Source organism: Megalopta genalis, chromosome 9, assembly GCF_051020955.1.
Source record: "Megalopta genalis isolate 19385.01 chromosome 9, iyMegGena1_principal, whole genome shotgun sequence".
Lineage (NCBI taxonomy): Eukaryota > Metazoa > Arthropoda > Insecta > Hymenoptera > Halictidae > Megalopta > Megalopta genalis.
In genome coordinates, this window is record NC_135021.1 from 13,266,006 (window position 1) to 13,283,717 (window position 17,712).

Genomic DNA, 17,712 nt, shown 5'->3' on the forward strand with positions numbered 1-17,712 from the left:
CATTTCAGCTTGCGAAAATTGCTATGAAAAATTGAAATTGGTATTGCGGCCGGTAGAATGATTTCAGTTTACAAAGTTAGGCAATAAAGCACGCGCAACGCTCGTGATATTAAAGAATACTAATTATTCGACGCGGGTCAAGCCCGGTTAAAAAAATTCCAGAATGGGACTACTTTTACTCGCAGGAGCACACGAAAAAAAAAACAACGATCTCGAGAACAGCCTCGACTAGCACAGAGCGATATCGATTTCCAATTACTGGCATTATTTCGAGCCTGGTCTCCTCGAAAGTTGTGAGGAACGGTGTGCAATAATGCGAGCACGTTTCCTGGCCGTGGCTGCGCATAATTCTACGACGAGGATTCCTGTAATCGTCAAATAAATTTTTACCAAGATAAGCAACAAAAGGTACTGTGCCATCCTTATATTATTCTCGAAAATAACGTATGCGAACTATGGCTCATATGTTGAATGAATCGAGAGAGCTCGAAAAAGTGTAAAATATTTTCTTATTATTACTATTATTATTATTATTACTACTACTACTATTATTATTACTATTATTATTATTATTATTACTACTACTACTATTGTTATTACTACTATTATTATTATTACTATTTCTACTATTATTATTATTACTATTACTATTATTATTATTATTATTACTATTATCATTATTATTATTATTAATATTATTATTATTACTATTACCATTATTATTACTATTATTGCGTAAATTTATGTCGCGATTTTATTTCGCAAATAAAATACTAATTTCGCTAATATATTTTCCACTAGGCTAATTACATGCTCGAAGGGTTTCTTCAGACTTTAACATGCCAGTCGATTTTTTGGTTCGAATAGCTTTAGAGGAGCACTGCCATTGTTCGATCCCGTTTCGCAAAAATTCCGCAGAAAGATTCCAGGATTTCGGAGCTATTTGTTCCACGGTGTACGACGCGTTTAATTACGCTCGCGCTACGGTATATATCGCGGGGCATTACCGGAAATTAATAAATATCCGGCCGGATATTCGTCGCGGATATCTGTTCCCTGAATCTTGATCGTCCACAACGGATCTCGAGGATTCAACGGAATCGACGCGACATCGCCGATCGCGTCCAGCTTAATCGGCTCGTAAATAACGCTGCGCGCATATATTCACGGACGACCACTGTGCATTATGATGACCAATGAATTTTATTCGAAGCAGCTTCCGGATTTGCGTCAGTGGCTGGCAGCAAATAATTTACGGGAAATTTGAAAACGATCGGACGCGGGAACGCTCTGCATCGAATTTTTAGCCATTTTTACGGACTAATAACTCCGCTATTTTGCAATATTCTTAAAATTAAAAAATCAGGCGGAAATCGCGGCGGAATGTCCAATGCGAAACTGTTCAATCAGAAGTAATCCGTGAAAAAATTCGCAGTTCTCTTAAAAAATAGTTCAACGCTAAACCTGTCGAGGTCTAAAAGCGACTAACAAGAATTGCTTCGTAAGAATTGCGAGATAGAATTTATTCCAATTTTTCACAATTTCTATAACAGCGTGTGGCCCGAATAAAGAAATATGTTCACCAATTTTTAATTTGAAGCTACTTTATGACTTCAATAATTGTGAAATCAAATATGTGGAATCTATTGCGGATTTTATGTATTTATAACAAAAATCAGTGCATTTATAACATCAAATCGGGACGGTGACACTATTGGAAGAATTCAACGATTTGATTGTATTATTTACAATTCATGAAAATTATGAAATGAATGTCTACCCTATTCATTGCAATCGATGGGCCAATTCTTTATTTTATTTAAATTCTCTTATTTAAATTCTCACTATCAAACAAAATCCCTGTTATGAAATGACTTGAACAAGAGTTAATCCCTCATTTCACAGATTAAATTCGCACAAAAATGTTTAAGATCGTTGGAAAATATATCTTCGTGCTCAGAAGAGTCTATAGAATCGTTCTACAAAGAATCGTTCGATTAGCTTCCCCGGTTCAAATCCAAAAAATTCCCAAAGTCGATAGCAGGGGTTAACTTTCGCCGAAAGTTAACGCCGAGGTTCGTTTATCGATACATCGACAGCAAAATCTCGATGGAATCCAGTCGGTACTTGTTTGCGACCGATTGATGCTGTCCCTGAGGTATTAAATTATAGCCTGCTCGGTAGATAGATGGTTTATCGATGGTCACACTGGGAGCAGATGCAATGCGTCAGCTCGACAAGGAACGCGGTTTTCCGTTCGGCTAGAAACCGGCTTGGACGGTGTTCGGCGTGTCTGAGTTTGATTAAATTCGCTTTACACGCTGGGACTTTTGATTACAGGATTACGCGTCCTTGCCCGAACTTTGGACGCACGCGTTGGCTCCGGCGGTCTGCGCCAAGTTTCCCCGCCGGCTGTGCTCCTCCTCTCTCTCTCTGTTCTCGAAATCGCAAAATTGCTTGTTCTCCTAATCGTCCCATTCACGACGAAGCAATTGTCACCGGCGGTCCACGAGATGCCCTTAAAATTTTCAAAAGGAAACCTAACAAGCTCGTCGAAGAACAAAAGAATCTCTTACGAGTGCGCTTCGTACAATAAAATAATTCATGTGCAGAGATGGGAAAGAAGTCACTGACCTTTGCACTTTCGAACGGTGTTCTATTACTTTGACAATGCAACGCGTTTCATCGTCGCACAATGGATCTACAGATTTCAGATTAAACGTAGCTTGCGGTGAATTACGGTACATTACAAACCTTTTCTTTATTATCGACAGGCGATGTTATTTGTGTTATTATTTGTGTTTTAATTTATGTTACGTGTCGCGAATAGAAACATAACCGAATAGTTCTCTGCACCGCGGGATCAGAAAATATGTATAATTCGCGCACTAATACTAAGCTAGCAGGTACATCTTTGTACATGACAAACGAAATACAAATTTTCGGCCAGCAAAATCGAGCAAATAAATCACTGTGCATCGTATAAAAAGTATAATGTACGATAGTCGATCATTTTCTAGAACTTTCACTCGTTGCTTCGAGCTCACGCGGCGCTTTTCTCGTGAACGTGTAACATAATTTTGGAACGTTGCGAGTCAATCGGTGATCAAATATTCGCGAGTAATTATTCTAGATCTAGGCGAGCTCTTCCCATTTAATCTGAGCACGTGGTGAAAGATCACCTCGGATACGTTCCACGCGATCTCAAACGGGGGACAGAGCAATAACTGGCTCCGAGATCCCTCGCAAAGCAAACTGCGCCGTCCTTTCAGCTCGTTATCGCGCGGGACGTCGTCGTCCCGATAGAGACAGCTCTCGGATTAGCAAGTTAGCGTCAAAGGGGATCGCGATTCCACTTAATCGCGAGTTAATTCAACGAGATCCAGCGGATACAGTGGCGCGAGGAATAAAACGCAACTCCCCGGGAAACGTTGCGTCGGCCCGTTAAACTTTATCGTCCCGCGATTCCGCAGTTGTCGTAGCGTTTTATAGCCGCGGCTGTTTACGATTCTATCCGTCACGTTCTGCACGAGTCCCGATAAAAAGCCAGCTTATAAAAGCAGGATCCGAGGCTCCCGGCGTTGTTTCGTAAGGCGCCATGCGGCGGGCCACGTTTTTCGTTAGCGTGATCGCGCTCGTCATTTTCTGCTCGTTGATCGTCGATCATGGACTCGCGGATCCAGATCCGGATCCGGATCCTCGCCGTTTGATCTACATCATCACGCATCGGCCGAGGAAGAGACACGAGGATATTGTCGTCATCACGCCGCACAGAAGAAAGCACAGGAAGACGCGCATCATTTACGTTTCACATTGAACAGGCACTTGTGAAAATTGTGGGTACTCGGAATTCATTTTAAAGTACAGTAATTTGTCACAGAAATGTTCGGTTGTCGGAATTGAAACAGATCTGAGAATACTTAGTCGCGATTCTTCGAGTCTCGCGGCTCGTTTTTATAAAAATTCAAGGCGGTCGGCAAAAAAGGCAGTGGCCAGCATGTCGGTGTACATTAATATGTTATTAATAATATATTATAATTATTATATTATAATTATTATATTATAATTATATAATATATTATAATTATTATTATTATATATTATTATAATAATATATTAATATGAATGCTAGAATAAAAACGATGACTTAACTTCTTTATCTATAATTTTTTATCACGGTTCGAGGGCAATTCGGAGGTCACATGACACGATTCGAGGGCAATTCGGAGGTAACATGACACGATTCGAGGGAAATTCGGAGGCCATATGCCACGAATCGTTCACGTATCAAGTACAACACAGTAACACATACCTAGTACTTCACAGCAAACCGAAATTTGTCATTTCCAGGAGAAATTACTGTACTACTACTATACTGTAGCGTTTACATGAAGATTTTCGGCAAATTCAGTTTTTGAACACTCATGAATACACTGTGGATCTTTATGCAGAATGAAAAGTTTCTGCGTCAATTGCAAGAAATTAAAACTAACTTGATTCTTTCCTGTTTCGATAAATTCAATAAGATGACGATAACGTGTTCTTAAAATCTTCCGATGGTTCTCTTGCTTCGTATTTCACCTTCTTATTTCAGTCATGAATGCATAAAATCCGCAGTCTACTCGTAAAAAATGTTTTCGATCGCTTGCATGCCAAATCAATTTTTGATCGATTTTTCTCTTATCGCTTGAAAAGAGATGTAGACAGTTTTCGATGGTCTTTGTAGATTTGCAAAAGTGTGTTTGCATGAATGTCTTAACCCCTTGCACTATAACAACTTGTCATGATCTATTAAATATGAATATTATTTATATCTTCTAAATCGAAGCAAAATTTGATTATTCTGTTACCAAAATCTGCGAACGAATGTTAATGAACGCACACGGAAAACACAAATTGTTCGGTTCCATTATTATTGAAATTATATGGAAATTGTTGAGGGCAAACATGAGCTAATCAACGCAGTTGATTGTGAAAACGATTGTACTGCAAGGGGTCAAGAACCAGGAGGTGCAGAACAAATTGTTTTCCCGTCATATATCAAAATTTCTTCGAGGATTTATATGCATTTCTTATGAAAGCATCTTTACGATTCCAACGATGGTGAATTAATTAATGTGAAGCAGATGGACGATTGGCTTAGCCAGTGGAGAATGTGGTGAAAATATCGTTTATCTTGGAAATTTCTGTTGGAAAACAGGTTCGCTCGCTGAAAAGCGAGGAGGCGACGGTGCACGCGGAGAGGGAAAACGATACATCGGAGGCGTTGAAAAGCACGGCCGCGTGCAGTGTGCATACTGCGTGCACAGAGGCAACGTCTTACCTTGACCGAGCACTTCCGGTATCCCGCTTGCATCGCAGTGCACTGTGCATCATGCACTCTGCCGATTACTTCGATCTTACTATGTATCTGCATGGAAAATACAAGGAAGTTTCTATGACAACGAAGGCGATATCTTTCTTTTGGAGAAAACTACCCCTATTCTAAGCACATATAATGTTAGGGTAGATGCACCGGTTGTGGCCACGCCTAGGATTTATATGAATTACAATATTTAATATTCTTTTTTATTAATATAATAATTAATAATATTCAATTTTCAATATTCTTATTTATTAATATAATATTTAATAATATTCAATACTTATTAATGTACAATATTTCAATATTCTTAAAGTCTTGTATCACATAAGAAATGTGCAAGCTTTAATAGATTATTTAATACCTTTAGTTTTGATATCTAACTTGCAATAGGGTAATAAAATGATTAAAAGATTGTTACAGTACAAAAATATTAAAATACGCATTTTTCACCGCTTGTAACAACTTGTACACCAGTCCCGTTCATGTTCAGTAACATTTCTGGTCACCTCAAAAGTTACACGGATCATTTTTATAACAAGAAAGAATATGAACCATTCAAATGCAGCATAATTTTTAAAACATTCCGCTTCTCTATATTATACTTTATGTTATTTGAAAATTTTGGTATTATGACATGTGCAAGCATTGATAACGTCAAAGTAATTTTATTCTACTCATTTTAAAAAGTTTTGTCCGCCTTGTTCTCTTATGTTTTTCCTGCTTATTTTATTCTTCCTATTTTCCTTTTCTTCCAATTTCCTTCTTTCCACTTCTAATTTGTTTTTCTTAATTTCTTCTGCTTTCTCCCGTTTTATTCCTTTCGCTGGTAACTTTATTCGCATTGCATTTTGTTTATCCACTAGTTTCTTTCCTTTCTTTTTGAGGTTATGTAGCTGTTCTAATTACCGTGCGACCGGATTTATCGCAAGAAAATCACACAATTCCACAGGTTCTTTACCAACGATCAGAATTCTGTACAATGTAGAAGAAATGTATTTTTCATTAATTGTGCGTATCCAATGAAAGAACTGTGGCAAACTTCAAATAAGAAAATACGAACAATAATACAGACGACCAGAAACGGTGCACTTACTGTTTGATGTTATTTGTTCGTGAAAGAAAATCTATTCTCGAAGTATTAAAGATTGAGTAATGGAATTTCGTTCACGAAAAGTTACTATCCACCGCAGCCGATTGGAAATTCGGAGGAGCAGCCTGACAAATTGCAGGAAATTGATCGGCGCTCGTGTCTTAATCCATAAGAAGCCGCCGCATTCTTAATTTACCTTCATTTATCACCGTCTCATTAAAATCCTCCGCCCACCGTTACCTTCCTCGAGAAACTTGGGAAAACCCCGAGATCGATAAACAAAATAAACGAGGAGCAGTCGGAGCTACGTGTACATCACTATTTTATAGCCAAAGTACATTTATACCGAGAACACGATTTCACTCGGATAGAAACCCAAATCAAAATCTCAGCATTGTAATTAATATTTCCTGTAGAATGGGATCAGCATGAGAACTACGACGGAGTAATAAATCGTCCTTTTCCACATTTCTGCTTCTTTGGGATAGAGATTAATTCTGCCGAAAACAGAGTATAAATATTGTTATTAACAATACTTAACAAAGTATATATATTGTATTATATTGCGTCCTTTAAAAATATATTGATGAAAATTCATAAATAAATTACTAAATAGTTACTAATAAATTGATAAGTAATTACAAATGACCGTAAGCACGCCAGTCATATTTTTCTGAAAAAGATTTGCCATTTAATAGCCAGTCATTTATATAAACCAGGGCTCGGAATTAACCGGCACGTAACACGAGGATCGTGAAGGCTACGCCTTCCGACTCCCGTCGCGCGCCTCGCTCTCCGGTGATCGCCTAACACACACATATACTACATATACTACTGAAGTGCTATGAGCATCGCGAGGAGCGAGACGCGCAGCGGGAGTCAGAAGGCGTAGCCCTCGCGATCCTCGTGTTGCGTGCCGTTTAATTCCGAGCCCCGATTTAAACTGACTGCAAACAAACTAGAATTTACGTTAACACTGCATAGAATTACCAAACCAGTCAAAATGACTGGTTCCTGATTTTTTCTTTCACGATCTCCGATACTATGATTATAATAAACATTATAATATAATATAATATAATATAATATAATATAATATAATATAATATAATATAATATAATATAATATAATATAATATAATATAATATAATATAATATAATATAGTATAATATAATATAATATAATATAATATAGTATAATATAATATAATATAATATAATATAATATAATATAATATAATATAATATAATATAATATAATATAATATAATATAATATTATAATAATAAATATTATAATATTTATTATTATAATAAAAATCATTATAACAAAAATCGTGGGAAGTTTAAATAAATCCAATCTTGTCATTTTTATAAAACATTATGCATTAGTCATGTTTAGAGCGTGGTAGTTCTAGCGTTAAACATTTTAAACATTTTAAACGAAGTGGAGCCACGTGCCATCACGATTAAATTGTTCAGGTGCAGTGTTCAGTTCAGAGTTAAGCAAAACACTGTGTATACAATAAAAAGACAAATCGTCCGTAAAATCGTGTCGAGTGAATATACTCGTCGGAAACGAAACGGATTTTCGGGACAAGCTAATAGTTGAGATAAATGTCGCAGCGGTGCATGAGAGAGGTAAAGTCAGAGAGAGAGAGAGAGAGAGAGAAAGACTGCGAGAAGAATCGAACGGGGGCACGGTGTCGAACAGAATCCAGATAAATCGACTCACCCCGAAGCGAAGGCGGCGCGGGCGAGAACACGATCGGGTCGTGATCGTTTATTGGTGTCGACGGACCGGCTGATCGTCCTGGAGCTTACTTAAATAGAAGCACGATCCGATCTCGTTCCCGATTCTCCCGGGCCCACTCAATTTCCTCTGTCGGTATCCGGTGTTCCGTTCCTAACGTATCGTCTCCTCCATTCGCGCGAACTAACTGGCAACACCGTTTATCTCTCGGTTATTAAACTTCGATTCCGTATTTGCTCGGTTCGACCATCGAGCTAGGTCAATTTTATCGAGCAAGCAAACCTCCGCGTTTCAATTGTATATCTTCCCGTAGCTCCGTACGAATACAGAGACGAGTACATCTTTATTTGTTAGCGAATTCAACTCTTCGCTGAAACAACGAGACTTTAAGTGCCTGGCAAACTCCTATTGTCTTCGTTACTTCCGTCGCATTTTGATCTTTGTTGTTTCTGCGCCCAATTAGAGACCGCGATACGTACTTCAGAATTTCTCTGTCTCGTCCAAAGCTTAAAACAATGAGATGATAGACCGAACACGTAGCTCACTGGGTTGATCTTTTATTATTACTATTGTTCTTTATGAACGAGAGCCCTTTTATACTATAGAAGTTTAACACCTTCGCTATCGGCGTCACACTTTCGACGACCACGATTTTATATTTCACGCGAAGAACGTCACACTGACTTTGTTAATATAATTATTGAAAATTGTAACACACACGTGGCAAGATATTTAGAGAATTTCGTAGCTTGTCTTTGTGTATCTAATACGGTAAATACAATAAATGATATAAAATTTGAAACGTACTGAACATGATGGACAAAAATATCGCAAAATATTTATAGAATATTCTGAAGCGTTTTCGAGTAAAGACCAATGTTCCAGAATTCTCAGTATTTCCGAATGTAATAGTATTCTCTAGCAGTCGCTGCTATCACAGTGCTGTTTAGTATTTTCCAGCGCCGTCCAATTTTCTGTATCATTCCTTAGTGCTCCGGTATCTCGGTATCGTTCTTGCATGATTATCTCGCACAACAACCATTTCCACATCGCGGCGAAGAAAACTACAGCAGTGAGCTGCCGCTAAAGCCGAAGGCGCTCGAACGAAGCGAAGAGCAAGCGTTCGCCAATTTTCCCGCGAACTTCGCGAACTCGCGGATAAACGCGAGATCCGTGGCATCTTCCAGTGAGAAAGAAAAACCGGTTCGACCGCCCGCGAGCTTGCCAGAGAAAATCCGGATGGAGATTCACGATTCTCGGGCAAACAGTAGTCGGGAATCATTATTCGATGGTTTACGAGCAGTTGGCAGGGCTCTCGGCGACGTCGCTCCTGGCTTGCCAAAGGAAATCGGGAATTCGACAGTGATCTCGCCTTTCGTCCAACACTCACTAATCTCTCTTTCTCTCTCTCTCTCTCCCCCATTATTTCACGCTCTCTCTCTCTCTCTCTCTATCTTACCATCTCACTCTCTCACTCTCTTACTTTCTCACTCTCTAACTCTTTCACTATCTCTCTCCTACTCTCTCTCTCTCTCTCTCTCTCTCTCTCTCACACACTCTTTCAGTCTCTCTCTATCTCTCTCTCTCACTCTCTAACTCTCTTAATATCTCTCTCACTCTCTCATTCTTACAGTCTCTCTCTCTCTCTCACTCTCTAACTCTCTTACTATCTCTCTCTCATTCTCTCACTCATCCAGTCTCTCTCTCTCTCTCTTACTCTCTTACTCTCTCATTCTTTCACTCTCCCACTTTCTCTCTCACTCTCTCTCACTCTCTCTCTCTCTCTCTCTCTCTCTCTCTCTCTCTCAGAACTTCACGCTCTCACTATCTCATTCTCTCAATCTCTCACTCGCTTAATCTCTATCTTACTCTCTCTCTCTCTCTCTCTCTCTCTCTCTCTCTCTCAGTATTTCACGCTCACACTATCTCATTCTCTCAATCTCTCACTCGCTTAATCTCTCTCTTACTCTCTCTCTCTCTCTCTCTCTCTCTCTCTCACTATCTTATTCTTTCACTCTCTTTCACACTCTCTCTCTCTCTCTCTCTCTCTCTCACTCTCTCTATCTCTCACTAATCTCACTGTCTCTCTCTCTTTGCTGGACCCCGAAACCCTTGGATAGGTCGCGAGTTGATTTACATTTCTCTAGAAACAGCGGAAAAAAGCCTGGAGAATAGTGGATCGCGCGCATCCCCGCAGCTTTCCGGATTTTTACCGCCTTCTGCGAGTGGAGTGTTTACTGGCGGGCCTGAGAGTGGCCTCGGCCTCTTCCTCTTCCTCTTCAACGTTTTTCTTGCGCTCTATTCGACCTGGAAACGAACGTTTCCTCCTCAAGAAAATAGGAAACGAATCGTCGAGTTTGTGGGCCGCTAGAGGCCGTAGCAGGTCGTTGCAGGTCGTTGTAGGGCGTTGTAGGTCGTTGCAGGTCGTTGCGGATTGTGAACAGATGCACTGCTGTTCAGAAGTGTTTTGACAATCGCAACGCTTTCATGAAATCCCGAATAAACAACTGCTTTTCATTCAGAATATTGCCTTATACGAATGAAAGATTCTATAGTAATTAATAGACTGCAAATTTTTATACAAATTGAAAAATTTCTGCATCAATTACGTAGTGCAATCTTATTTATCTCTTAAATAATTTTAATAAGTTGTAATTAGCGCATCACACACACACACACAGCATTTTTAGTTTCCTTGTTGTTAGAAACAACCTAAAGTCATTTGATTTACATTCTATAACCATTCTTTTTTTTTCTTTCTTTGTATTAACGTTTTATATTAACCCACTGTTTTCTTAATGTAGCATGGGCACATTTTTTCTATCAATTAAGCTAACCAATCGTTATCGTATTACGATCTTGTAAGGATATTAAAACAGCACTTGATTCAGTATTTTGCCAATAAAAAAACAGAACTTCTATTTATTATTCTTATCTACTTATATTATTATTATTACTACGTTAAATTTCTGTAGAAAAATTAAACGGGCATCTAGCCCGTTCATGCTAAATAAATGAAGTGCTGAAGGCTCCTGATGAACCGAAAAAAATTCAAACAACGCTGCAATTTTTGCTACAAATAATGACAAGCATAAGCGCATCGATTTTGCGTCGCAACGAAGCGCTAGGAAGTATGGCAACCAGAAATTGCATCGCGGGAGGTCACATTCAGGAAACTGGGCGCGGGAAATGCGTTCCAGAGGCATCGCAGAAGAAGATTGATTCGGATGAAACCTCGTCCTCGAGAAAATCGATTTTGGTTTCGGACTTTTTTGGTGTTTCCAGGCGAACACTACTCGACTCGACTCGCGTCGCGCAAGCGAACGGTTCGTTGTAGAAAAGTTCGAGGCGGAATTACAGGGAAATATCGACAGGATGCTTCCGAGGCAATTACGAGCAACGACTCGGTCGTTAAGCGAGAGCTATCGCTCGACCTTGGCTCGAAAACCCGCGACGTTATCGAAAAAGCGCGGAATATACGGGCTTTGATACTTCGCGCGTCGCGTTTATTGCAGCAACTTGCATGTTTAATCCGACCATTGCTGCGGACGGCTGTAATCAGCCGCTGTTAGCTGTTCTTTCTGCGTAGAATGCTTCGAAATTATTTTTCCAATATTTTCTTGCTCGCCTTGGCGAAAATCAGGCCTCTCAGACGTGTTTCTTCTGGAAACAGGATTATTGTTGCGGAGTATAATTTGCCTGGTTTATTTGTTCTCGTGTGAGATGGTGTAATTTGAGATTACGATCGATCTCCTTCTAACGACCACTTTGAACCGATTTTCTCACTCATACATTATGACTTTCGGTATTATCTTTATTATTTTCCCAATACTTCATTGCTCTCTATTCTTCATTGTTGCCACTTTATTTAATTATATCGATTACTTGTATATTGTATCGTTTATTTTTGTTACACTTGCTTCCCGTTGAACAACCAAACCAATTATTATCACCCTTCTAATAGATTATTATTACCCTAATAGAATGTTCTTCTCTAATTTCCAAATTAATTCTTTGCTCATTTTCCCTTCCAGTATATTGATCGTTAGACTCTGTCGATTTTTATTCGATATTAAAATTATTCAAGTTAATTTATATGAAATGTAAGTCAGACAAAAATATCTTTTCTATTTTAACAATTTTAATAAGATATGTATAATATAAAAATATTCTACTGTTCTACTGTATTTGCAGATTTGTTTTCGATCTAGTCATTTTTTTCACACAAAAATGCATCAAATCCTACTAGAATATTTTATAAATAAATACATACACAGGAAGGAGGCAGAACGATATCGAATGAAAGGTCTAAACACGGATTTTCTAAAGCTAGCTTCAATGAACCCGAATTTCTTTTCGAACCTTCAAAATGTTCCACAAAACATTTTTGGCCCATCGAACATTTGCGATCCACCAAAAAAACCTCGATACCGATGTTCAAACAGTTTCAATGGATCGAGGACGAGCTCGACGAATAATCTCGGCTTTTCGAACAAGAAGCAGCTCGTTAATTTCTGTCGGCTGGACAGCGGGCACGGGATTGTTGCGCACTTTTTATCACAACCCGTTCGTTGTCAACGGGAACGCGAGGGTGAATAGAAACACCTAAACGGGACAGTGATATTCATAACATCGTCAACCTTTTTTCAAGTCGTTCTTCTTCGTTTTAGTCGACTTGTGGGACGCATCCGCGCAGATTTCCGACAGAATCTGGTTTCCGTTTTCCGTGTTACTTCTCTACTTTATTCCACCCTCGTATCCTCTATCATTCTCTCTCTCTCTCTCTCTCTCTCTCTCTCACGCTCGGTCTCTTGCAGTTACAGTTCGTTGTTTTCACGTGTCTTTGATTTACGCGGCGCTATATTACGTCCCCGTGTCTCGTAGTCGCGGGATTTCTTCCGTAAACGGACAAACATATAAATCCCGCGATTCCACCGAAAAGAGGACACTTTCGGACTCGACTACGATATCTCTGAACACGTCCTGCACGGATATTTCAAAATTTTTCCACTAATGTGCAGTAAAGTCTCGCAATGCATATCTCTCAAAAATTCGTGGAACGTGCTGTCTAGTTGTAACACATTCTGGATAATTGCATTCCATTATATCGATCGATGGATAGTGGGAGTTGTCTCTATTCTAATCCAGGATTATAAGCGTCCCGTTAGTATTTTAAATTTATAGGAGATACTGATTAAAAAATATATAAAACGCATATGTAACGACTGTAGCGACTGTCGTCTAAGGCTTAATGTATTTGCCTAATCAAGAAATATTTTAAATCTCTCTTCTCTCTCTCTCTCTCTCTCTCTCTCTCTCTCTTTCCTATTTATGATATTTATGATCTCAAGATTATCAAATTAAAAATGAGAACTAATCATGAGCATATGGACGCAATAATTGTTCTATCTATTTATTCGAATCATTATCGAATTTATTTCGAATCAGTAAATTATTCGAATAATTCTTTATTTGAGACAGTAAATTACTTGAATAATTCTTTATTCTAGTAAAGTATTCGAATCACATTCTTTATTCCAGTAAATTATTCGAATAATTCTTTATTCGAGGAAATTATTCAAATAATTCTTCATTCGAGGAAATTATTCCAATAATAATGCGAACAATTATTGACTGTTTTTGTCTTTACACAATTTTATTAGAATATATTTATACGAATACATTCAAGACCAGTTCAATTTCGAATATTTACAGAATTATAAAATTGCCGATGCAATCCTCTGTAGCCATAGTAAGATTATTTAACTATGCATCAATGGTCGACCTACCCAAAAGTAACAAACTCTTTGATGTCATGTTTGAAAAAAGCTAATTGCAAAGAGGAATATAAAAGTTATAAAAATCGATAAACTATGAAAAAAAAACACTTTACATTCTATCATTTTTATTCAAATCGATTATTTTCCGCATGAATTCCTGTATGAATAAACTCGAATGAATCTTTATTCAAATAAAATCTTATTCGAATGAATTTTCAATCGAATTAAATCTTATTCGAACGAATTTTCAATCGAATTAAATCTTATTCGAATGAATTTTCAATCGAATTATAAATCTTATTCGAATGAATTCTCAATCAAATAAAATCTTATTCGAATGTATTCTCAATCGAATAAAATCTTATTCGAATGAATTTTCAATCGAATTAAATCTTATTCGAATGAATTTTCAATCGAATTAAATCTTATTCGAATGAATTTTCAATCGAATTATAAATCTTATTCGAATGAATTTTCAATCGAATTAAATCTTATTCGAACGAATTTTCAATCGAATTAAATCTTATTCGAACGAATTTTCAATCGAATTAAATCTTATTCGAATGAAATCGTATTCGAATGGATTCTCATTCGAGTAAGATCTTATTCGGATAAATTCTTATCTAGATAAATGTTTGCACGATCGGATATTTATTCGATAGCGGCCGAATCAAATTTTACTCGTTAGTCTTCGCCTAACTCTGTGAACAGGTCACGAAACGACCCCCGCAATTGGTCCGCGATTAAACTGAACAGAATCAGGAAGTCTCGAAACGTAAACAGCGATGACCAGCGTTGCGGTAAAACTCGTCGCCGGCGCAAGATATTCATTTGCGTTCTGGTCTCCTTTGATGTTTTCGCGGCTGGAACCAATTGGCGATGCCATCTGACAATGGCGACTGGTAATCCGATTTGGTTCACCACGGCAAACCCGCGCCGATATTAAACCGCTGCTTAGGCAATCGAACGATTGCCATTTCGCGATCCGCTCGGTCCTCGGGGCGCACGGCTTCTTCCTCCTCCGAGGATTCTCCGAAAATGCTTATCCCCGTCGAGGGAAATGCGAGCCGCAGAATCGCTTCAATTTCTCGCGAATCGTAACAGTATATTAAAGCTTTACCATTCCTTAGAGATAGCTCCGTCAGTTCATCATCGATTCAATCCGATCCTCAAATCCTGGACTTTTGGTGTACAATCTGTCATTTAATTTATTTAAACGTTCCATTACTCGCTTTCCTCGTAAATCTACCAACGCTCGTTTTAATTATTCTCCGAGTAATTCCTCGATTTTCTACTGTTCATGAAATTCATGGCCTTTTGGCGTGACTTTTACCTTTGATCTTTCTTCCTCGCGACATGTTATAAATACCTGCACTCCGGGCACCATAAACAGCCTTCATAAATTCTTCAGCAATGTTCATACCTTAATTATCTTTTAATTAACATTTTATGTTCTATCATTTTTATTCGAGTCAATTACTTTCCGTATGAATTCCTGAGCGAATAAAGTCTTATTCGAATGAATCCTTATTCGAATAGAAGCTTATTCGGATAAATTTTTATCTAGACAAGTCTGTACTCGGTTAAATATTTATTTGACAGTGGTGAATACAATTTTGTTCGAATAAATTTTTCTCTAAATCAAGTTTTATTCGATAGTGTCGAATAAAATTTTGTTCGAATAAATTTTTGTCTAAATCAAGTTTTATTCGATAGTGTCGAATAAAATTTTGTTTGAATAAATTTTTGTCTAAATCGATTTCTATTCAGTAGAACATTTATTCGATAGTGTCGAATAAAATTTTGTTCGAATAAATTTGTATCTAAATCAATTTTTATTCTGTTGAACATGTATTCGATAGTGTCGAATACGATTTTGTTCGAATAAATTTTTGTCTAAATCAATTTTTATTCGATAGAACATTTATTCGACAGTATCAAATAAAATTTTGTTCGAATAAATTTGTATCTAAATCAAGTGTTATATTCGGTTGAACATTTATTCGTTAGTTGCGAATAAAATTGGATTCGTTAAGTCTTTATCTTTTATCCGTCATCCGAATGAAATGTTGCCCCGACTCTGATCAACACTACTGTACGGATCGCATTACAATAATAGCAGCGAATAATATCTGCTGTATCGCAAACCAAAGGATTTTCCATGCGCAAATAAATAAATCAAATCAAATCCCCAGCGACGAATCTAGGATCGATAGATCGCCGTTCGATCGTTGCAGTCCAACCTGCTATTTCGAAATTCGAAGCATCATAATGACATTTTCAGATGCAACTTTAGGATCAGCATATCGAGATTCATGATGTCGGAATCGCGATCGAACGAGATGTAATCTCCGTGGTCGGGTCCGCGGAATTAGTCGCGATAGAATCAGTCGGTGCCGCGAGTAATTAAATTAATCTCCGACTCCGTTGCGGAGTTAATCGCGATGCCCCGCGACAAAATTGGTTTCAGCGATCCAAGTTAAATGGAATTGGCTGATCTTGATTCCTCCTCGGAGCTCGCGGTGCTCGCCCGATCGGGAAAGAACAGCTCTCTGCGATTATGAATGACGAAATGTAATTAACTTCCAATGCTCGCCTCCGCGGCGGATACGCTTCAATATGATCTATCGATAACAGGAATATCGCCTTGACATACTGACAGGAAGTTCCATTACACACTCGTTATTAGATTTTATATGTTTACGGCGGGCATGATTAAGTGAAACCTGTTAACACTTTAACCCTTTCGCTCCGAACGACGGATATATCCGTCATCCATATGAACACTCGCGGAGCCGAACGCCGGATATATCCGACATCCACATGATCGCCCTCTGGGGACGAACGCCGGATATATCCGACATGCTGGTAAAATCGCCTCTTGTTACTATTGCGTGAATCTTTTGACGAAACAAACAAACGACAGTCCGAAATAAACGACACACCATTCAAGTTATATTTGTTCTACCTGCATTTCCTATTATTATTGTGTTACATGTCATAAAGGGATAGAAAATCGAAAGTACTAACTTTAGGACTAATTATTATGTATTATGTTTTGTATTATGAATATTATGTTTTATTTTATTACTGTATATTATATATTATTTCTTCACTTTTTCCATTGTTAATGAAACTTTTTTTACCTATTAAATAACTTTATACCTTATGCAGAAATTATAACTATATTGTTTTAAAGAAAAATCCCTTTTCTTCCCAAATACACTATCCACGCGCAATGTGCACAATTTCGGCGGGTGGTTCCGTTCAGGAGTGGCGCTACGGCGGACTGAACCGCCGTAGCGAAAGGGTTAAAAGCGGCATTAGCATTTCTTCGTACTTAATCATTTCCTTGATATAACGAGACAATTTTTGTTTTTTACATGTTTAACACTTTCGTTGCAGGTTTTCCTATCTTCGCAAAAGAATCAGATGCTCTTTCGATTCAGAAGAAATGGATAACATTCGTATTTTGTAGATTATGTATGAAATCTGCATATCACCGGTCTGACTCGCCGTTACAGTGCAAGGGGTTATGAATATATTACTGCAGAGTTCCATCGCATTCTCTCGTTATTAGACTGCAGATTTTATGCACTTGTGACAAAAATGGTTACGCGAGATACAACGCTGTTAGGACTTTAGAAGAATTTAAGAGTTCTATTGGACGCTATTGAATGAAGGGATATATATTTATATTTACTTACAGTTGACGCACAGAAAC

At 38.0% G+C, this 17,712-nt stretch overlaps 1 protein-coding gene and 1 long non-coding RNA gene across 9 annotated transcripts in view; one reads left to right on the forward strand and one right to left on the reverse strand.

Moving 5' to 3' along the window:
- Positions 1 to 17,712, reverse strand: part of LOC117220757 (uncharacterized) — a 376,568-nt gene that overhangs the window by 323,682 nt on the left and 35,174 nt on the right. The gene's annotated exons all lie outside the window — the stretch shown is intronic.
- On the forward strand, positions 3,185 to 5,444 carry LOC117220761 (uncharacterized). Its single transcript, XR_004490343.2, has 2 exons — positions 3,185 to 3,836; positions 5,201 to 5,444. It is a non-coding gene; the product is annotated as an uncharacterized LOC117220761 (long non-coding RNA).